This window comes from Podarcis raffonei, chromosome 7 (genome assembly GCF_027172205.1).
Source record: "Podarcis raffonei isolate rPodRaf1 chromosome 7, rPodRaf1.pri, whole genome shotgun sequence".
Taxonomy (NCBI): Eukaryota; Metazoa; Chordata; class Lepidosauria; order Squamata; family Lacertidae; genus Podarcis; species Podarcis raffonei.
The window spans coordinates 31,335,001-31,359,182 of NC_070608.1; the positions used below are offsets into that span (position 1 = coordinate 31,335,001).

Consider the following 24,182-nt stretch of genomic DNA (forward strand, 5'->3'; position numbering starts at 1 on the left):
ATGCACTTTATAAAAGGCATATCAGTTTCTGGCAGCAGAGCAAAGCACCAGAAAGTTGGGCACACACTAGTTAAAATTCTGCCTCTCTTGTTTTTGGGGTTGGGGTATATGCAAGGACACTGTAGCAGTAGCTAGATTATAGCTTAAACCACTCATTCCTTGCAGAGCTCTCCACTTGCAGAATGATGGCACTGCATACAACAGCTGAGTGATCTCAAACTTTAGGGTTTATTTTCAGCCTATGATACAAGCTTACTCTTGCTATTATGAAGCAAGTAATCCTCATCATTTTAGAGATATTTGTCATTAACTTTGCTAGTTGTGCAAGCCTCTACATTTCCATCCAACAATAGGAATTGGAGTGATTATAGAATAAAAAACTTATTTGAACTATAGTAAGTCTTTGTATTTTATTTGGACTGTTCATTTAGAAGAAAAAGATGGTCTCATGTATCAGACATGATAAAAGCAATCTTTCTCCTCTGAGTATGATTTAATAGTTTTTTTTTCATTTAAAAAATTAACAAGGAAATGCAAAGGTAGCAAAATATTAAAAAGTGTAGCCACTTAATTAAAATAAATAAATGTAATCAAATATAATCCTAGAAGCAAACCATCAAAGAGAGAAGTGATCTGTTTAAGATACATTAGAAGATTGTCATAGTGCAAAAATTAATCAGAATTAGTTTTGGTATCTGAGGTGGCTCAACTGACAGACTAATTGCTCCTGAATCAAACATCACAAAGCTTAGTGTGTAATTTTAATCATTGATGAGCTCCAGGTTAATTATGCTCATGGCATGCATACAGTCCAAAATTCCTTTGAAATAAACTGATCACAAAAGCATGAAAACCTAATAATTTTCTAATTAGCCCCAAAATGGGCATGTTTACCTTTGCATATGCCATTTTGTACAACCAATACATGCATCCAAGTAGACAATGTATTCATAAAGTCTACCTAAAGCGGTCTAGAAAAAGAAATCTTATATCAATGTTAAAGTAACTATTCCATCTTCCCCTGCTTGCAAGTATGAGCTAGGATGCAGACTGAGAAATTTCCAAAACTAAATGTTAAGGAATGCCATTATGTTTATAAGAATAGTAAAAGAAAAAGTTCCACAGTTCTTATGCCTGTAGATTTACATTAGGACATTTGGAACCAGTATCTGTAGTAAACAGCAGTTTAAAAGTATTCCAAGAATGTGCCATGCACACAAGTATTCATGTTATACCTAAACTGGGCTGGTGTTTAATATACATGGAATAATTCTAGGCAAATACAAATCTGGGCTGTTGGTTATCTAATCACCATCTCAGAAAGTCTTTCAGCTACATTTCCCCTTTTGATAATTTTACAGGAACTGATTTGAGGGGTGGGGATTATATCCACCAATCCCCCGCTAAACATAGAGTAAATAGTACGAAACAACAAGTAAGTCCGTCCAGGTAATCTTAACAGTTGCACGCCAACTGTCAGAAACAATGACCACAATACACAACAACTGTAATATAAATCTTTTAGTTCTTAGCTGCTTATCATCAATGTTATATCAGAGGAAGTTGTGCAGTGTGTACATTAATGAACAATAAAATGTTAGAGTTGCTGTATGCATCAGGTGCCTGAAGATATACGAACTTTATTAGTATAACATCTTCAGCATCAAAGTGGGCAGGGCCCCCCTCTATTTTGTGCTCTAGACTATGTACACTAACCTAAAATAGTATTTTTCTCCCTCCCAACTACAACATAAAAGATTTCAGCCCATTTTATAAATTAAAGCTTAAGCTCTTTGTTTCACATCTGTCCTTAAGCACTAATAAATGAACTCAGTTTTCCTCTGCAATACAAACATCATGAAAAATAACAAAAAGAAAGCATTTTTTAAAAGTTGTTATCATATGAGTTCATAAATACGCACCTGCTAACCTGCTTAGTATGTTAAATTGTGTCAGCAATTCACAAGGCCAATGACTTGGATCGTATAACTCCTTTTCTTCAGAACAGACGGACAATACACCAAAAACCTGCGTTACTAACCTCTGTATTCCTCCTGGAAAAACTCTTCTCTAAACTCTGCTCAGCCAAATTATAAAACCCACCTACAGCCAGCTTTGCTAATGAAAAGGGGGTGCTTTTCTGAACAATAGGAGAATTCCTCTGCATTTAGAATGCAGAGTTCCCATTAGAGCTAAGAATCAGAAATGCCAGTTTACCTCTGTTTTTTTAATTGATATTGTCCCAGCCCTCTTCTACGGTCCAGTGAGACAGTGTTTGTGAAATGATTAAAAAGAACGTGATCTGATCAAGAGGATAGAATAATGGGAAAGGAATGCTAGGTTAGCCACAGTGCAAAGTGCTGGGAAAGAAGACCAAGAGACTTCTTAGCCTATTGTTTTTATTCCCATCTGCTCTTTAGACATCTTAGAACACTTTGATTATTTATTTACTCTGCTAAAAATGGGTTAAAAGTTGCTCACTTATATCAGAATTTGGGAACAAGTTGCAAATCACACACACACTCACGCACACGCACACACACACACACACATGCACACATATATATAGAAAATAAATAAAAATCCTTGAATTATATCAAGTTTCCAAAAGGTCATCACTGTCTCTGCTGTGGCCTTTTCCCCATCCCAGATCCTCTATCAATATGTCATAGTGAGTTAGGCAAAGACAAAAGAGAGGCTCAGTGTGAAAACTGCACATATATCTAATCCTGACAAAGCAATGAATAGGCCTTCACAAGTATAATTATACTTGTTTATTTGTTACCACGTACGGAGAGCTGATGAAAAAATCCATCAAAGTGGTATTATGCAGACACCAAGAGCTTCTTTTCTTTGGTTGCTAAAGCCACATTGAGGCTTAAATTCCTTATTGTTAAATTCAGAAGAAAGGGGTGGATTTTGGTTAGACTTTTTTTGCATCAGTTGCTGACAGATCTTTTGTATACAGCGCTGTATTATTAGATGCATTAGCTAGAGGCTTGCTCACTCAGCTCACTCATTTTAGACCATACAGGAATCCATAATTATAAAGTACTGTACAGAGTACCTTTTAAACAGGGTGTGGCAGGCATTTGGCTGACCACAAGTCAAACAGATTTAAAAACAGTCCATTTTCTCACAGTTTGGGTATTTAGAATATCCAAAGACAGGTAAAACTACCTGCGCAAAAGTAATGAATGTGCATTCTGAGAGAAATGTTAAGTGTCGAACTGAATATTGTTTTAGATAGTACAAAATATAGTAGAGAGAAAACTTACCATGCTGCTTCTATAATGGAATTCTAGCCTAGCTGCATGTGAGAAGCTTTCTGTACATCCATCTAAAACATGCTTCCAGCACATGAACGAAAACCCTGAAGAACCAAAGTAGCCATTGAAGCAACTGCAACATACTGTGGCAGTTGTATGATACAAGGAAAACATTTTTCAGACCAAAAGTACTAAGTAGCCATTACACTCTAACAGACCCTAAATCAAACAGCTTTACAATAGTATGATTTGAGGGTCCAGGGTTGGGGGAAGGGTGCCAAATATGCTCCCCCCACCCTTTCACAGAACAGAATTATATCAAAGTAAAAGCAATATGCATAGTTAATGTCTTTGTGAGCTTTCCAATTTAAAACAGAAAAGCTGTAATTTTTCTTTGCTGGCAATCTGGAAACACTCTGGAGTTAATTACAGCTGATTCAAAGTGAACGACACAAACAAAGACCAGTCTATGTCCAGACAATTATACTGCATTAACCAGCTTAGAGCTTCCTGCTGATGTTTCAGGGCTCTTCTATTACACCCTTCTACCTTCCCAGCACGAAAGAAAATGCTTCTGCAAGAAGGAATTAATGAAGAGAACTGCAAAAGAATGTGTGACGACCTCTCCTGACACGGCAAAAACTTTCCACCCATGTCACGACAAAGGGGAGAAGGTAATTAAGTTTGAATAAAGGGATGTAACCAAATATACCGTGCACTTAAAATAGCACTTTAAAAAGAAAACTAGAAAAGTTTGCAAACTGAATCCCAGACTGGCTGTTCAATCACTATATTGTTTCAACGCATTCTCCTTTATCATTCTTAAAGGCTATCTTTTGGATTTTTAATACTAATATTCTAATGCAAGCTCATGTGACTGATGAGCTCTTCCTCCCTCTCAGGATAGTTTCTTTGTTTTATATACTGAAGAATCAGTGGGAGAGCATACACGATAGCAAGATAACAGGCTTTGGAATTTTTAATTTAATTATAAGACTGAAATACCATTGCTTTAGTCTCCTGTATTTTCTCCAACGGTTTCCATTAAACCACAGCAATTGCTCTCCCTTTGGGGCAAGACCAGCAGCTCTCCACTAATCAAACTACTGCAGAGTATGCCTGTTTTCTCCTGAGAATCATTTTATAACAAAGGCCTTATTTCTTATATTATCCTTGAAAACATTTAACCTGCAGATTCAGAGTTCAAATCATGTGGCTTGGTCATTAATATTTCACAGTGACGTCAGTCCAGAAAGTGAATCATGATAATTGACAATATCTCTTTCTCATGTTCCTTGTTTAGCTGAAGCACTGGCATTACAAATGAAGTCTAAATACTTAACCTACAGCTAAAAGTCTGGAGTTTTGAAAACACTTCATAGAGCAAAGCAACTTTTTCCTCATTTCTTTCTTTTAGACAAAAGTGCACCTGAATGGCAGTGACCTAGTGAGCTTTAAGCAGTAATCACTTTCCTTTGTCTTATCTATGCAAAGTAGGATTAGGGTTACAATGATGACTGCTTAATCCCTTTGATTTTCCTTTACTAAATAAATATTAATCTACAAATCAATCAAGCCCTTTATTGTATTGCACACAACATACTCCATGAAAGGTTATGTAAATTACAGTCATTTTTACAAGCATGTTCTGAAAAGAGCTCCATGTTTCTCTTTTCACTCCAAAATCTGTATTAGATTTGAAAGTTCAAGTTAATAATCCTGCCCAGCACAAAAGCTTAAGCACCACAGGATCAATTAGGTCTTATTTATTTCCTTTAAAATCCACTACATTTATTATTTTGGAATTTATTGGTCACATTTACTATGTTTATTCAAATATCAATGACCTCCATTTGTAAAACCGTCACAATTTAATCTATTTCATTGCATCCAATATTAGTATACATCATATACTGTGCTGCCCAATCCTAATCATATTTACTCAGAAGTACATACCACTTACTGAGAAGTAAGTACCACTGAAATAATCAGATTTTGCCATCAAGTAAGCATGCATAGGGTTGAAGCTTTAAAGGACATTAACAATTGTACATGTTAAAAGAGAAAATATATTGCTTTCACCTGTCACTTAAATTAGCAATTTTCTGTGCTAAGCATGCATACTAAGACATAGATTCCATTTGGTTGAGTGAGGCATGTATCTAAATACATATGTTTAGGGTCAGAATGAACAAATAATTAATATCAGAAGCTGAAACAGCAACGCCTTCATAACTGTATTTACTATGTAAATATGAGACAATAAATATTTTGACATAATAGTCTATTACCATCCTAATATACTTTATAAATATCATAAACTCTTTTATTCAAAACCATTGCAGATTTGATTAGGCACACAGGTTAAGTTTACTAAGACTAATAATACACAAAACTAAAAGAAAATACTTTTTAAAGCATTTAGTGCTATATAACAATACTGTAGTAGTTTTCTTCCAAAAAATAATCATCAGATATTTAAGTAAGCACTGCAATTCTTGAGTAATTAGCAATACTGCAATGCTAGTAAAGATCATAATGGAGCAGAATATAGAAGAGGCTTTTAAGTACAATACAGACGATTGTACAAAATGAAAGTAATGATACCACTTATGACTGGAGCATTGCCATACTTAAGGAGCAAGTCCACAAGGAACTGTTCCTGTAGAGTCCCTAGAAATGAATGGGAGTTGTGTTCAATGGCACAGATTTCAGTAGAACCTAACATATGCCACTGTGCACTGGACTGTAGCATTCAATATGATTTCATATTAGACATCTAGCCTGTCACTAGAATAAGGTTTTAAACAAAGCTTAGCCATTCATAAGCCACCTATTGTTCTAGAATAATCTAGTGGCAAATTTTGTTTGGATAGTGAAAGATCAGCTGGGACATTTGTTTTTATTATGCAAAGCCTCTTGTCATTTTTTTCCAGCGCAAGTTAATTTGACTGCTCTGCATAAGTGAAGTGAACAATTCAGTAATTAACTTTTGTGTTTTAAAATGTATGAACTTTAATTAGTTTTCATTATAAACAAACAAACGTCAGCCGTAATTATGAGCTCCCTGCTTTAACTACATATTATCCCTTTTCAAACAAACTTGATGTCAGACAAATTAAAATCAAGGAGCCAGCAATTTTGAGTTGAATTTTACATGATCTGTCAGTAACTTGATTACTTAACTTCAATATCATTACATGAAAAGTATTTCTGTAAAAATAATTACAAGAATTCCAACAGGAGACAGATTTAATTGTATTGATTCAAAAGATACATGCATATAAGAACCGCATTTAAGCAGCAATGCTATCTTAAATCTACAGTTACCATTCCAATGAAAATAAAAATGCCCCGGTATAAAAAAGACCATTTTCGAGTGATATCTGCTACTACCAGATACAAAACTAACTAAAATAGTTCTTTAGCCCATCATCTTTATACTTTAAGCAACAAAATATCAATGTGCAACAACTTCAGGGCATAAAGACTTGGAGGTTTATTTACTGACTAGTGTATCTATTAAGACTAGGAACAAGTGGAGCTGTCAGGGCATAATGAAGGTAAATGATTAGTTAGCACTGAGGCTGAGCTCTTCTTCAATGCAATAAGAGTTAATTAAAGTTTACCACCAAACATCAACCAAAGCAGGATGTTGATCAGGTTTCAGCATTAAGTGCAAACAGACAATGGTTGGCAGCAATTAGTACAGCTATCAAATGACATGCAACAATAATTATACATTTAAAACATCCCAGTGTCTGGTGGGGAAGGAGAATCTAATCAGTCCCCTTTGACTATGCATACCAAAAGAGCAGGAAACAGGTATCAGATATTTCACACTGTAAATCAATAGAACTGAACATGCACACCCAAAAAGTACACATGTATGGTATCTGAAAATAACATGAAATAGAAGAAATGTAGAGACTACTTGTTACAAAGATAAGTTCTGGTTAGACAAAATAAATTACTCTGCTGATAGAGTTCAAAATGGCACATAAGAAGGCAGGCAAGTGCTTAAGGTTTAAAGACCATTGTGGCAATTTTATTCAAAACTCCTACACGAGAGGCAAGGTAACTTGGCAGGTCCAGTTCTAGCTGTTAAAGCTCACTGTCACAGATGGAACACTCTTGAAAACGCAGCATCTAGCTGCACAACCAAAGAAACCTACGCCAGAACATAGATATTACATCTGGTTGGAATCAATGGCATATTGCATGAACAGAAATACTTTTCTACTCATGCAAGGTGCCCCCCCCCCCAATTTTACTGATTCCTTCATCCCATTGCAGCTGGTCAAACCATATCACACACTATTCACAAGAGTCTCCTCACCCTCAAAAGTAAATTTTCCAGGGCAGTAGGGAACTGCATTGAGGAGGATGGAAAAAAGTTTCATTGTACAAGTGAAACTCTGATCACACTTCTGGTTCTAACTAAGCCAGCTCCCAAGGTGCTGTTGCAAGCCGTTTGCTCACAAATGCATGCAGTCAGAATCTTACTTGATCTTAATCCTACTTGCTCTCAAACCTGTTTTTTCTTTCAAACCGCTTGGCTTAAAAAACCCCAAAAAAACCTCTCTGCTTTTCACCCCTAATTATTGTTATTCCAACTATAAACAAGGTAGGGCACAATCCACCTTTAGGCTCAGTTGCCAAAGCTAGTCCCTTTCTCGAATGAGGTGTTAGATTGAGTGGTTGCCAGCAATTCCAAGCACTATTGGGTGGAAATGATTTTCTGAATTCATTTCAGTCTGGATTGTTGCCTACATTTGGAGCTGAAACTGCCTTGGCTGCCCTGATGGGTGACCTGCACTGAGAAAGCCAAAGGAAATGCAACTCAGTTGATTATTCTGGATCTATTGGCATTTTTTGACACCAGTGATCATTGTATTCTTCTAGATAGGTGCTCTGGATTGGGAACTGAAGACATTGTTTTTCAGTTGCTGTTTTCCTACCTGGAGGATGGATTACAGAAGCGGGCATTGTGGGATGTCTACCCCATAACTTTAATATTATGGGATGTCTAAGGATTCATCTGCCCCTTATGTTGTTCAACATTTATAGGAAGGTGTTGAATGAGTATTATAGAGCTGGATGTCATCAATATGCTGATGACCCAAGTTATTTCTTGGCAAGCTGAGTCAGGTGAGGCAGAAGTGCCAGTCTGATATTTAGAAACAAAAATAGAGTGGGCAAGGGTCAATAAATGGACACTTAGTCCTGAGAAGATGGAGGTGATCAGCAGTGGAGATGATCAGCAGTGTGTCTACCCAGGCAGCCAAGTGTGAATTGTGTGGTTCAAGTAGCCTCAGTGACATAAAGGATCTTCTATCATTTGAGGCTGATAAGCCAACTGTGATCCCTCCTAGTCAGAGATAGCCTAACCACAGTTGTTCATGACCTGGAAACTTCACAGATGGATTCCTGCAAAGGGCAGCATTTGAAGACAGTTTGGAAACTGCAGCTAGTTCAGAACACTGAGCTGGGTTGCTGTCCACTGAGATCTTTCACCAGAGTTATTTTTCTGGGTTTCACTGCTGTCTGACATGCAGCAGGTGGCAACTGCAGAGGGACCCTTTTCGTGATGGTCCCTCTCCTGAAGAAGTCCTGCTTACAGACCTCACTACTGTCTTTTAGTCACCATGGAAAATGTTTCTGTTTTCTAGACTTGTAACAAGTCTTTAACTTCCTTAAGCATTTTTTAATGCAATTTTATCATTTATTTCAGTTTGCCATCTTTTTCAGTTTTGTTGTTTTAGCTCATTGTTTTGATTTGATGTTTGAATGCTTTATTACTATCATATCATATCTTAGATTATCCTCCCCCCCTTCCTACACTGTTGACCATCTTGAGAACATATCTGTGTTGAAGGAGAGCAATATAAATTGTGTTAGTAAATAAATAAATGCACCATTTCTTTGGTCATTATGTTGGTCTAAACAAAAAATGAGGATAGAGGTTTGCATAAAATTTGCATAAGCTTGTGTGTGTTTGTGTGAGTGTAGATAGACACACATTTGGAAATAATTACTGTTTAAATTTAAATACAAAATGTCTCATCATAGTGGAATAGATTCTGACTGGGTGACCTAAGTGCCTGCTCAGTCTGCTGTTCTGGAGCTCACTTTTGATGGGCAACTTCAAAGTCTCCGCTTCCCCTTCTTATTGTTATGAACAATATTGTGAGACAAAGATGGATAGCCAAAGGTGGCTAAATATTCACCATCAAGTTCCAGACATTCAGCTCTGACCATTCTTGAATCTATCTTCAGTCCAGAGGAGTGGAAAAGTAACCATCAGAAAACCATTTAGTAATAAGAATGAGGGCTAACCAGATGAAGCTATCTACTGCTGGCTAGCCTAACAAACATTATTTCAACTCAGCCCAAAGAATATACACAGCAGAACTTCTCAACGGTCACAAATGTTTGAGAAACAATCTACATGAAAAACTCCTGTAGATGCTTTATCATTTGATCTCTGCAACAAGGTTGTCGCATTCTTTTCCATCAAGGCTCCTATGCTTTCAACTACTGAAATTCTAAAACTTTGGATAATTAGTCACTGCTGAAGAATAAATCACACTTAAGAGCTACCACAACTGCATGCTCCTGATGCTGTGCAGTTCTGAATATGAAGCAAAGGTGCATAACTCCAGGACGGTGCTTATGTGTTTCCGCTATGAAATGATAACCATCTGAACTGCCTCTTTACCTGTCACATTTCAAATGGCAAGCCTAGGAATTAGCATTTGGGCCCTGAAAAAGGCGGCACACAATTGACATTAATTAAAGGTAAAGGTCCAGTCGCGGACAACTCTGGGGTTGCAGCGCTCATCTCGCTTTACTGGCCAAGGGAGCTGGGTCATGTGGCCAGCATGACTAAGCTGCTTCTGGCGAACCAGAGCAGCACACAGAAACGCCGTTTACCTTCCTGCCAGAGCGGTACCTATATATCTACAGTGGTACCTCAGGTTACAGACGCTTCAGGTTACGCGATTTCGGGTTGTACACTGCACTGAACCCGGAAGTACCGGAACGGGTTACTTCTAGGTTTCGGTGCTCGCGCATGCCACACTTTGCACATGCGCAGAAGCGCCAAATCGTGACTCACACGGTGCTGCGGGTTGCGAACGGTGCAGGTTGCGAACGTGCCTCCCGCACAGATCACATTCGCAACCCGAGGTTCCACTGTACTTGCACTGCATGCTTTTGAACTGCTAGGTTGGCAGGAGCAGGGACTGAGCAACGGGAGCTCACTCCGTCGCGGGGATTCGAACCGCTGACCTTCTGATCGGCAAGTCCTAGGCTCTGCGAGAGAATGGATAGATACTGAGAGCTGCTTCACACTTAAAAAATAAATGATCAAAAAGGTAGTGTACGTGACTTGAGCTTCTTCTTTCCCTGCTTCTGTTATGACATAGGAAGTAGGGTGGGTTGCCCCTACTGCGTCTTTGTAACATACAAGTCAGCCTTAAGGAGGCCAGTCTCTCAACTGCACTGGAAAAAGAGTCTGGGCTCCATTGGAGCCAGATGAAAGTTGGTTTGCAATATAAAGAAAGGGAGCTACTCCATGGAAATGTTTAGATACTGTGAATTAAAAATTCAGAGAGAGAAAAATATCCATAAGAAGTAAGAATGATAAATGTCATTCAACTCTGATGGTTCTTTTGTTACACTACCTCCCACAGATGTCCTAATAGAATTAACTCTCAACTGAAAGCTGAAAAGTCACTAAGATGCAGTTTCTCAGAATGTAAAAGATATTCTGCATTTTAACATGATGGCATAGAGCTAAACTAAACTAAACAATTGCTAAACTGCAATAAGACCAGGCTGTGATGTTGGATATCAGTCATTTTACTGGAACGTGTAAATTTGCATCACTAAATTTAGTTAACACAATGCCTCACTATTTTACAGTTATGGGGCTGCAGCCGAGGGCTGTGTGACAGAAATTATCCCTTCTCCCCCCACCCCTCAACAACAAACTTCATTTTCCCAACTAATTCTGTTATGCTAGGGATTTGTGCACAGAGTTTGCTAATCCAAGTATTTCCCTAGAGCTGCATTTAAGCTATAGCCCACTCCCAGCACAAAAGTGTCTCCAAAAGCCCTTTCGCCCCCTTCAGCACTCATACGCTCATTGGTCCTGACATTTTCACTTCAGCCATGACAAATGAGCTGATAGCAGTGATCAGATTGCACACAAGTACTGCTTTATCTAAAGACATATCATTAACTCTCATCACTATCTTCCACTATGATTCTTCTTTTGTTAAATTTGTTGTGAAAATGCAAGTCAGTTTTAACGTATCCAAACCTAAGTAAACACAAATAAGCTTCACTAAATAAGAAAAGGGCAGATATGGACAGGATCAGAACATGACTACTATTAACTAAATGTTTCTCAAGGGACTTAAGTAACTGTACTCAACCTCTGCCCTAGTGCAAACATGCCAGTTAAAAGTCTTCTAAATGTCCCTTCCCCCATTTTTAGAGACACATAAATAAAGTGAATCAATCAAACATGCCTAGTAAATTAGGGAACCAATTTTCTGACTCTTAGGATGACACTAGCTATCTTTTTGTAATGTAACTTGCATTTTCTATAAGTAAACTTTCTCATTTCAGCTTTGGTAAAATCAGTTCATCCCTCTAAATTAGCAATTGCAGCACCAAAGCTAAAACGTTATGAAAGAAAATCACTAGGTCCAGAATAAACAGAGCAATTTTTCCATCAAGGCAGAAGAACCTAAGTCCCAGTTACAGAGTTCTCATTGAATCTAGAAGCTTTGCAAAGTATTTGTTGTAACTTCTCCTAGCAATTCAACTGAGAATAAACATAGAGACAGAGTCAACTGTAACACAACAGATCTTGGGAATGGAGGTCATGCTTTGAGGTAAAGTGCTATTCACTTCTGGACCATGCAAGAAGCTCTTTATCCCTGTTCTTATTGGAATCAGTTCCCCTTACTAGAGCAAGAACAAAGCCAAGTGCTCATGTGTGGTTTATGAATAAATCAGAGGTGAGCCACTTTAAGTGCCGCCCGTGATTTTCCTGTTGACAGTGAGCACTTAAACAGGCTTCTAGGACCAGCAACTCCTGGCAATTCTTAATAGTTCCTAATCTGCACCCTGCTTCATTTCAGACAAGAAGTGATTCACCCTATTTTTCCTCAAGTCTTCACCTCTTGAATAACTTTTGTGCCACCTTCCTAGAAGCAGGACTGTCCCATTTCACATGTCAAAACTGCATAAATAAAGCAGATCTTATATAGGAAAATCAACTACTGCTAGTAAAATAAATAAATACTATGAATTGCAGCCCATGTAATTAACAAACTATTATACCACTTAAAATTTCAATCACAAACTATGCTAACATTTCTCATAATTCTTGAAATATCGAAGAATGAATATTGTAAATCCTTTTAATGTACTACTGTCAACTGCTTTTAAAATCAAATACAACATCCTGAGAACCCTATGTTTTAAATAACAAAAATGAAGAGTCGGGACGAATGCTAACACGTCAGAAGATAGTCTTTAATTTACAGCATTGGTGACAAGGGCAAACTATTGCAACATACAAGAAATTAACAGAATGCTCTGAGCTCGTTTTATGGTATTTGACAACACCACTGATTTTAAGAATTAAGGTTCAGCACTGTAGTAATAAAACTAATGTTTGTATTTTAAGTTTTACATCTTAAACTATGATATTGAACTGCCTCTGAAACATAAATTATACTTTCAGAATGTAGCCTTAAGAGCTTTACTTCCCAAGGGTTTCATCACATATACAACAAACTGACCATCCTCATCACTTTGGCCCATGATTTTCTATGTTTCATAAACTTTACACCACTGTGATGAATCAGAAACTGAACAGAACCTATCAAGGAGAAGCTTGAAGTTCCAACTGCATGAAAAAGACATCCTGATTGAACTATAGTAGATCAGAGTTTCACTTCAGTGCTGCAAATACCGTTGACAGATCAAAGATTAAAAATAAAGGGACTTCACCAAGAATGTGCTTCATCTTCTTCAGAGTGCTGTAGCATTGAGAAAGAAGGGCCACCAATTCTATTCTATTTGATTGAGTAAAAAATGAGACTAAACGTGAGGCCTAACTGTGTCTCATGGACATAGCTGTAGCAGAGAGCCCAGACGTAAAAGGTCAAAGAGTGAAAGTTGTTCTGCACTTTCACCTAGATTTAACAACAGAGCAACTCTAGAAAAGTTTGGTTTTCTTTGTTGTTCTGAGTCCTTTGTATCTTGACCTCAAATTGGATGCAACAGAGAAGACTCTGCCTTTGAAGTTGTAAAGCAGATAATAGTGGGATCTAGGACTGCCAGCTTTTTCTTGGCTCTACTCCTGTGCCACTGAGAGCAACTATGCATTCAGTTAAGTGAAGTTTTTCCTCACCATTTTATCTCTCTGCATGGGAAAAACTCAAGAAGACCATTTTTGTGTTCTCTTACAGAAACAGGACCAAAATCAAGTAGGATTGCAAGCTAGATGTGGAGTATTGGTGAATCCACCAAAAGTAACGGCCGCTTACCTGCCAGATGGAGGGAAGTGGCAGTTGCGGTCCAGCATGGCTGCCGCTGTAGGACAATATTTTGGCTTCAGCATGGCTGAGGGACGATACCATGTCCTCCTGCACTGGCCGTGCTGGCTGCTGGGGCTTGCCTGAGATTGCAGTCAATCACAAGTGAACGTGGGGGCACAGTTTAGGGAGTGGGCCAAAGGGAAAACTACTTCCCTTGAGTCTGCTCCCTGGTTATAAAAGCCAGCCATGCCCAGGCCTCAACCTCAGTCATATAGGCCCACAATCTAGTCCTACATCGCAATACTGTATTACAAAAGATGTTGAAGGCAAAGTGAATCTCAGTGATTCTAAATTGACTTCTAAATTCAATTATTATATTGTCACATACTAGGTTTACACTAGCATGAATGAACTGAATTTACAGCTAAAGAAGCAGGCTTTTGATTTTAATTAATTTTTCATGACCTTTTCAGACTTGAACTAAGCATACAAAAGTTAGTTTAAAGGCAAAACATGTCCTAAATATCACATGATTTTATGTTGTTTTACAATATACAAATGAACTGCCACTTCCATTTATATGACAAAGGTGTCTTTCCAGTGTCCGCATGGTTCATAGGTGAATGAAACCTTCTTATCGCTACCTGAAAAATTGTAAGTTTCTATTCCGTTTCATTTTGATCTGGAACAATATATATAAATAAATGCATGTTATCAACTCAAATAAGATTCGCCTAAGAATGATGTGGTGGTACTTTTACTAACCCAATCAGAAGGAATTAAAAGCACATTTTTAAAAAATCAACATCCTAAAAGATCTTCCTATATTGGAAAGTTAGAGGGAGGATAGAGGCCTACTACAAGGTTGCAGTCGACAGAAAAGCAACATGGTGGCAGAAGAAATAGTGGATATTTTGCATATTGCAATGATGCCTTCCTGCACACTGTACATCTTAAGGCTGGTGTTGAAACTTTTCCTTTCTAACCTATGATCTAAATACTGGTATATATATAGCTAGCTGATCATTAAGAAGAGAGTTAGGCTGCATTGGCAGTGGTCAGCATTGCAGACTCCCAGGCAATATAGTATGGAACAGCCTCTTGCGTCCAAGCTTTGTGGCAAGAAAGACCAAGGGAGTAATAAAGTGAATCTGTAAACACAGAGGATGGTATGTGTAATACTTAAATACTGTTGCAACTGCACACATTTTTATTCTACTAACACCTGGTACATCAAGCGTTAACTAACAATTATCATACAATTGATAATTCAATTGTATGGATGTTAACATACAATTGTTAACATCCCTTGTCTCTGTCTCTTCCAACTTTAAAGGGTGTTTGTTTGTTTGTTTGTTTTGGATTTTCCGTCATGTATAAAGTTTAGGATGAAATATCACAGAGATAGTAATCACTTGGCTACATGTTCAAATCTACATCATAATGAGAATATCTGAACTCCCCTACATAAACAAGAACTGAACTATTAGATCATAGAATAATAGAATTGTAGAGTTGGAAGGGATCCTGAGGATCATCTAGCCCAACCCCCTGCAATGCAGGAATATAGGGATCAAACCTGCAAGCTTTGTGTTACCAGCACTAATCTAACCAACTGAGGTATCCAGTGTTGTACTGTCTTTCACTGATAGAAAGTGAAACAAACAGAAAACATTTGTCAAGCTGAAAACAAGCTAGAACTGATCCAGAAAACATAATGGGTTGTCTCCTAGGTAAGGTCTCTGCTGCAAGATGTCCAACCAAAGCGTATCTGTTCTTTCTTCATATCTGATTCTTGTCTGTTTGCCAGAAACAAGGGAAATGATTCTTCAAAATATAGTCACATGATTTAGTCGACGGTACACCTATAATCCAGCAAAGGCCAGGGTTCAAATCCTAATGTAGTCATGAAGCTCAATGGATGACTCTCCCAGACTAACCTACCTCACAGGGTTGTTTTGAGAATAAAAGGAGTAGAGGGAGAACAGTGTACTGTATGCCATTTTGAGCTGCTTTGAGGATAGCTGGGATAGAAATGTCATAAATAAATTTAATGAGGTGATCCTGGAAGGCAAGTGGGAAGAGAGAGAGAATGGAAGAAGAAACCAAATTCATGATGCAATAATTGGGGGGGGGAGGCCCTCTGCAAGTGAATACTTCAAAGACAAGAGTAATCTGTCCCTCCCCTAGCAGCCCACGAGGTGAGGATGAATAGGGAGGGAGGGAGGGAGAAGAGGTTGGCTTGTTCACATCTGTATTATTATTATTATTAACCTTCCTTTATCCAAATATCACAAGCAGTTTCCACAATAACCCCCCTGTCCATCCCTGTCTTTGGCCCCTCCTGCTGGTGGTATGTGGCCCACAACAGATTATCTATGCCATGATGTGGCCCTCAACAGAAAAATGTCCCCCTGCTATAGGGACTAATATTGCCCACCCAGTTCAGTGACAGCTATGAATGTGTTATGCCTGCATGTAAAAAAATTAATAATGTTCAGGCAGGTTTTAATCAGTTCCCAGAATTAGAAAAAACATTACAAACAAATTACATTGCAAATATTTTTAAAGCTGAAAGCTCATTAAAAGGGATGTGCACATTAAATGTGTCTTAAAATGGTAAACATTTTGCTCATAAAACTCAGCTCAACCATTCTTCCAACATAATTCCTTTTTCTTCATATTTTTTTAAAAGTATCTCCCTCTAGACAACTCTAGCATTCCAATCTTTTATGAGTGCAAACTTATTAAAGCAAAAAGAACAAAAAAGACTTAAGAGAACACTGGAATAACAAAATAATAAAATGTGCCTATTACAGAAGACTGTAATACATCCATATTAATTGGCATATCCTAAACTACTTTATATAGTCACAAGTAGACATTTTTCTTCTATAAGGATGGCAAGACTTAGATCTATGAAGACGATTGAACCTGACCATTTCAAATTTCCCCTTAATTATTATAGTAGTAAGATTTCAAAGCTAGCCATACATACAAACAAGAAGATGACCTCAGTTACACTCAGTGTGGTTTGCTTCTCAGTAAAAAAAGGTTTAAAATCTACTTACTTAGGAACACATTCTATTTTTCACAATAGAAGTTACACTTAACAGACATGTGCTGAAGAGTTTGTATTTCACTCTCTATATTCTCATGCAACAAAATAATTTCCATGTACTGTACTCAGAAGTAAGTTTCAGGCTGAGTTCAGTGGGGTTGTAAATGTACATGCATTCCTACTGTATGGGCAGCCTGGATTTCTGCATCCTCAGTAAGAATGCAGATGTCCCATCCCATAAACTACCATGAACCATGTGTTAGCTAGCAATGGTTGGGAAACAACCAGTTAGAACATATGTCGCTTGCTTAACAATATAAATTAATGTGTTTTAATTAACACATTTCCCCAAAGTTCTCAGAAAGCATCTTTTACTTTGAAGGTACATCAGTTTTCTTATTATTTTAAACTATGTTTCAAAGATCCACAAACATTAGCAATAAACGTTTACAAAGTTATAAATAATTTTCCTGACATGAAAGCTTTATGAGTCATCTTAGAGCAAACCTCTTCTGACAATAGTTCCATACTAAGCTGTCAACTTTCTGCTATTTACAAATATTTACTTACTTTGTAAATGTGCAATAGTCCACCAAACTAGTTACATATATTGGTTGTATCCAAGTCATACTCAGAGTAGATCCTTTGAAATCAATAGACTTCAGCCATGTCCATTGATTTAAATGGATCTACTTTAGTATGACTTACTTGGATACAACCTATAGTCCTCAAATTGCACACACACACACACAGGTTCCTTGAACAAACACATAAGGCAAGTTGCTATATGGTGCATTCAAAAGTATTTTTCTCTGATGACTTCAAATACAATTACAGGGATATGAAAAAGATACTATTTTACATGCAAGCCGATAAATAATAATTTTTTCCATGCTACATCTGATTTACATATGTGCCATGGAACTAATTTTTAATTTGTAAAAGTGCATCAACACATAGAATACGTTAACTGTCCCGGTTACTGTTGAGAGCACATAATTAGAAGCACAGATCACATTGTCAACAGCTAACCAATTACAGTCATAGCTTTAGGCCTCCTCCTGGTCCCATTTAAGTCAATAGATATTTTATCACTGACTTTGCTAGGAGTAGGGACTGGGTCCTTAGTGACATGACTTACGACCCTACTGTAAACATATCAAAAACTGAGCACTAAAGCACACTAAGAATCAACCTCATTACAGCCTAATTTCTATCTAAAGTATTTTTTATCTATCGACAGGATCAAACTGATGCAATTCCTATTTTGTATCCTCGAAATGGTTACTAACCACTTAATACACAGTTCAAACACAGTCAAAAAAATTTAAAAAACAATTAAAACATTTATTAACTTAAAAACTATGCCTACATATAACAGCTTCAATAAACTTAGCTTATTACTATTGTTTGATGTACACATTCCTCTGATTTAAAAATATATTTTTTCACCTTTGCCCCTCCCAGAAGCAAAGCCCTGAGAAGACTCGATACCCAATAGTCAATATTTGATTAGTCTGTAATGTTGCTACTACTTACAAACCTGTGTCTATCATCTTCTAGCTGCACCATTATCATACATATTCATCAGCATGATGATGGAAATTCAAGGCATCTTATAAAGTTGCTGAAATCTGAGCTTCTGCTTGTTTTCTCAAGTCTTGGACAAACATAACTTTAGGGAGAGCTGAGCAGAGGCATAAAGAAAGAGAAGCTTGCATTTTCATCTTCCTTTCATCTTAGTCATTCAGTCAACCATTCAGTGCCCTATTCAGCAGAGCTTTTCATTATGCAAAAAAATGCTAATCCTTTCCGATGCTTTCACACTTGTATAAACCCCCATTCCTTCCACTGAAAAGCAATTATATCAGTTTACCTTTCTGTCAAAAACAGGATTAATATTCCAAAACCCGAATCTCCTTTGTTTTTCTATCTTTTGCTTTAGGAAACTAGAGATTATTAGAAGATGTTTTCCTTAGAGCAAGAATACAATATTTTAAATATGATTCTGTTAAGCCAAAGAAGAAAAGGGGAGGGGGGACTTCAGTTGCTGCGGAAACTCCTTTCAGTGACAGAACTGACCTTCCCTTTGCAGAGGCCTGAATAGAATGAGCCTCACTCTGGTCTATTAATCAGAAACAAATTATGAAAGAATGTGGCTGGACTGGTTGACACTATCCTGTCTTGGGAGACTCAGTAACAGCCTAGTAACAATGTCCTCTTCATGGGTAATGAACAGCCGTGACAAATGGGGGCTGAGAAACTATTTATTTGCATATGCAAATTGACACACAAAGGAAACATGTACAAACAAGTGTCATTGTAAGGTGGATTAGGCAAACAACGCTTTCTTTTTAGGACATTCTGCAGCCCAGAACATTAGTCAGCACAATTAAACCAGTCTCCATGGAGACTAATGAAATTTCACCATGGTATGAGTTAAATTAGATAGCTAGTTATGTGTTTCCACAATCCAACTTGAAATCCATTATTGTCTCAAAACAATGCAGCAATTGTGCCAGGCTGATCTTTGCCAGCTCAACAAGCTCCAAAGTTGACAATTTGCATATGTTAATATAATTAAGCACTAATTACATGAAACCTGTACATATTCACATGCACTTTCCCTGGGCACTTTTCAATTTGAACCTTGGCCAAGTCTTTAACCCTTTGAATTATTTTGGAATAGGGAAGCTCTGCCTTGTGGGTACAGCCCCAAGGCAGATGCAGGAAAAGCTCTTCATTTATAAATACAAAGCTTAACCTGGCTTCTCATATTTCCATCAACAGAGACAGAAAATATTTTCAAATATGCTGGGAGAGAAGGCTCTCTAAAGCCCCAGCATTGCTACATTTTAAAAAATGAAAGCACTCAAGATTAGGCTAAATAAAATGTTACAGATTCATTTATTGTCACTGTCATATGTTGAAAGTTCAAAAGGGGGGGGGGAGCCTGGATTTGATGTCAGTGCTGTGACAGCAATAAAAAAGGAATGAGAAGAGGAGAAAAAGAGCAGCTAGGAACTAATGAGCTTTACATAAATATATGCTGAAGCAATTAAGCAGTGTTAATTACTATGACAGCAGTTAATTGAATATAATTAGATATTTTAAGCCACTGACTAATGCACAGTTAAGATTAATTTTATTGAGATTAATTGTAAATAAGAATAGATTAACTGTGTTTTGACAGGCAAGGAGAAGAGCAGGACTCAGCACAGACCCCCGAAATCATATATTATTTTAATGTCACACCTCAGAATCATCTCAATAAACACGACTTTTCAAACCCAGACAGGAATCTTGAAGAAAAACAAACAGCTTGCAAAGATTAAAGAGCCTTTTGTCCTTTTTTCATGTACATTTCTTTTAGCAGACTAAATTAAGCGAGTCTAGTGTATGTTTTTAGGAAGGAACATTTCACACTGAATGGAAAAAATGTTCTATCACATACGAAATCAATGCAGCTGTGCGGAACTTGGTCCAGATGGTCTAAGCCTATAAAACAGCATCAAAATGATAGACAGTAGGGCCTTCCCAATATGCGATAAAGTCACAACCTTGTATGTGACCTAAATTTTCTGCCATGTATGGTTTCCTCCTTGATCGCTTTCCATTTTTAACTAATCATGAATATTCAAAAGACCACTCAATAAAAACTACCAATGCACATCCACTTTAAAAGACTAACATCTCAGTAAAAGATCCCTTTTCTTAATTAATTCAATGCAACTAACATCACTCAGCCTCAATAGCAGACTTTTAATATCACTTACGTTAACTAGCTTAACATGCTTATTTTTAGATATTCTTCAAAGAAGACCTAAATAATACTCACTGCAAAATAATCCAAGCATGCTGGTGGTGGTGGGGAAAATGCATAAAAATGCAAACAAATCACTAACAAGAAAGAAGCCTCAATTGATTTCAAAATAAATCAATAAGTGATTAACACAATATTTTTAAAGCAGCACAATGTATATACCATATATATGCATATATTCAATACCTTTTTATCTCTAAATTGAAAAGGGTTTTACAGTATTGCGCATGCCCCTACATTGACTATGAACTTCTTTGCAAAGCCTTTCGTCTTTTAGAGCGAAAATCCAAAAATGGTCTGTGAAACAAGGCTACAACAAGCCATTCTGCAGTGAAAGATTTTAAATCATCCAGCCTCTTCTAATAGACTTGAGACTTATTGAGGTAGAAACCATAAAAAATGAAGAAGGGAAATTTAATCCCTGAAATATTGATTTGCACATTAATATCATATAGGCAGAGGGCAATTTGGCTTCATGGAAATGACACATTGTCGACCCTTGGTGAAGTCAGAGCCAATCTAACTGCTGAACATGTCTGAATCTCAAGAGTTATTAAGGGCTTCCCTTCTTGCCTATATGACTTTTCTCCAGCCTACCAATGCAATCTTAAATGTATTATCTTTAAGAAATAATTGTAAAACCTCAGGGGTTTTCCAGTTAATGGAAGGAAGGCTAAACCACATCAGATTCTGAAATGCAACATTAAACCCTTGCAATCAACAAAACCACCTCAATTCTCATCCATCCAGTGCAGGATCTAATACTGTTATTAGAGATAATCAAATTCCATTGTGTAAATTTAGGCTCATAGTCAGAATAGAAGCTGTAAATTCTGCAATATTAAACAGTGATTTTCTCAATAGTTCTTTACATGGTCTCTGCTGGTGAACAATAAAATCTTTATATAAACACAACCTTATGTCTATTGTGAAAGATACAAGGGATGTATTCCCTACAAGCTTGCATTTAAGGTAGTATCACTCCTAATCCTACCAGCAGGTACTACCACCACTGCTATTGTGACTTATACAGATGGTTTACTTGACCTTTCTTTGTTCTTTGAGCAGATTTCACTTCTGTAGATTTATAAGTATTCTATTTAATTGGACCGATATGTTCATTGCCATTTGAAGGAAAACAACTAAATACATGTTTACTTTGCAGAAACCCTTCAAAGCCCAAGGCAATGCCGATAGATGATGCTACAGCCACAGCATGTAGGTCCTACAGTATGAATATTCAGCCAGGCTCACTGAATAATCCAAGTGAGTCCCAGCTCTCAAGCCAGGTGCAAGAGGTTAAAAACAGCTGGCTAGCCATCTTTTATTCTGGTGTGCCTTCCTGCAGCCTGAAACAGCCTGATATAGATATACAGATAAACAGATATAGATATTCGCTGTTGTTGCAATGATTGCTTTTTATTACAGTATTACAGTTACTGCAATTGTATTCTTTTTTTTCTAGAATCCCATAGCACAGAAGAGAAAGAAATTCCTTCAAAGTAGCGTTGAATAGAAAATGGAACAATCATATTTTTTAAAAAATATTTTTTTCTTTTCTTCTCCAACCCTCCAGTCCTGTTTATTTTAAGTCTTTTCCATTGCCCCCTTTCCTATCTAGCCTTTAAAAAGCAAAGTCCCTTCTCACTTGCCTTGTTCTGTCAGTTTTGTCAGTAAATAGAAAGTAAAACAAGGGTTGATGGCACTGAGAGTGTTACATACCCAGACTGTGTTTTTGCATTGCTCTCAATGGAAGCGATCGATGCCCATGTCACAGTGGTGTCCCAATCGCAGCCAAGTCTCTGCCTCAATCTAACCAACAACAGGCAGGGCTTCCAAGGCTGCTGCTCACTACCTCTTCCTTCCTTCCATCCATCCACTGAGACATCCACCAAACTCTCAAAGAGAGAATAAACTACAATCTGCTCTTCAACCACCGCTCCTAAGGATCGAGCCACTGGAAATCCTTCCAAAGGGGAATCACAATTTCAAATATAAATATAGGAGATATTTATCCACCTTCAACATCATCAACCCTCTCCTTTTTTTTCCTCCTCTCTCTCTCTCTCCCTCTCCTTTGCCAGCTACCTGATCCTTGATTAAAAATGGAACAGGGTTAATAATAATATGAAAAAGGCGATCGGAATGGAGGAGAGGAAATGCAACTGTCAGATAGAGGGATAGTCAGACTTCCTGGGTGACCCTGGCGGGGTCTGGCTCAATGTAAATCCACCATCTTCAGCCTGGCAAGTTGTCTTTGGGTTGAGAGGCTTTTTTGTGGTGGGGAGGGCGGGGAGGGGGGGTGTTATGTTTGCGATGTATGTCTTGGTACCTAAGGTGGAAGAAGAGGAGGAGGAGGAGGAGAACAGGAGGAGGAGGAGGAGGAGGGTGTGCGTTATTGAATGGGAGCGAAAAAGCCTCCTCGGGACGGCGCGGAGGCTGAACCCGGCTCGCGGAGCCTCCTCTCTCGGCTGGGCCCAGTGCCCCGAGCAGCCGGTGAGATCGAGACCCCCCTCCCCCTCCGGCTAGCAGGTAACAAAAGAAAGACATCAGCGTGCGCTCGGGGGGCGAGGGGCAGGGGGCTGGCGGGCGGGCAGGGCAGGGCAGAGGGGCCACAAGCCGCCAGCCGCCAGCGGTGGGGCAAAGTTTCCCGATCCCCATGTTTACAGGCGATGGTCAGGTTGCAAAGGCAGGGAGGGGAAGCCGAGGCGCGCCTGCCATTGAGGAGAGATGCACTCGAGGCGAGCCAGACCCGGAGCCGCTGCGGGAGAGGGCGAGGGGCGGACCGGGCTCACACACCGCATTGGGCCGGGTGGGGTGGGGTTGGGGGGGTGGAGAGAAGAAGCGATGTTTTTTTTATACGTTAAAAAAAGGAAGGAAAAATTGGCCAGGGTCCGATCCCAACAACGCCGGAGCCCCAACTAAAGGAGGGAGAGAGCGGAGAGGAGGGGAAGGGAAGGGAAGGAGGAAGCCCGCGGCTGCCTTTTCACAAAGGAAAGCGGCGGGCGAAGCTGCCCCAGCCCCAGCAGGCAGCGGCGAGCGGAGCTCCTCCGGCGAGCCAGCTCCGCAGCCGGGTGTGGGCAGGCGGGGCGCAGCGCAGCGCGCTGGGGACGGGCAGCCCGGGGAAGCGAGCGGCGGTGCGCTCCTCTAACGGGCTCCTCGCCGCGCTGCCAGCCGAGGCACTCGCCCAGCCCGGCTGCCGCAAAGCACAGCACCCCGCATCTCCGGCGCGTACACACACACACACCCAAACACACGCGGAGGACGGAGGGGCCCCTCGGAGCCCAGCGCCGTTCGCACACCCCGCGCATCGAAAGCCAAAGACGCGTCTCTGACCCCAAAGGCACCCCAAACTTTCCCCAGAGGCACCGCGCTCCGGAATCCGGGGTTAAAGGGGGTCGGAGGGGGAGAAGGGAACAGGGAGGCAAGTACTTTTGACAGCCGTGTCGTGGTTCCAAATAAGA

General features: G+C 38.9%; 1 protein-coding gene and 1 long non-coding RNA gene across 13 annotated transcripts in view; one reads left to right on the forward strand and one right to left on the reverse strand.

Annotated features, from left to right (window-relative positions):
- The window catches only part of ZFHX4 (zinc finger homeobox 4), a 178,252-nt gene that overhangs the window by 153,167 nt on the left and 903 nt on the right, over positions 1-24,182 (reverse strand). Inside the window, exon 1 of one of the 12 annotated variants that reach the window (XM_053395809.1) lies at positions 22,441-22,986. The exons of 5 other annotated variants lie outside the window; for them this stretch is intronic. The gene's annotated coding sequence lies outside the window, so the exon portion shown is untranslated. 6 more of the 12 variants (XM_053395814.1, XM_053395813.1, XM_053395810.1 and 3 more) reach the window with 6 other exon arrangements.
- LOC128417333 (uncharacterized) overlaps positions 23,029-24,182 on the forward strand; it is a 34,405-nt gene continuing 33,251 nt past the window's right edge. The window contains exon 1 of the long non-coding RNA XR_008331437.1: positions 23,029-23,250. This is a non-coding gene — a long non-coding RNA (uncharacterized LOC128417333). The remainder of the gene's footprint in view (positions 23,251-24,182) is intronic.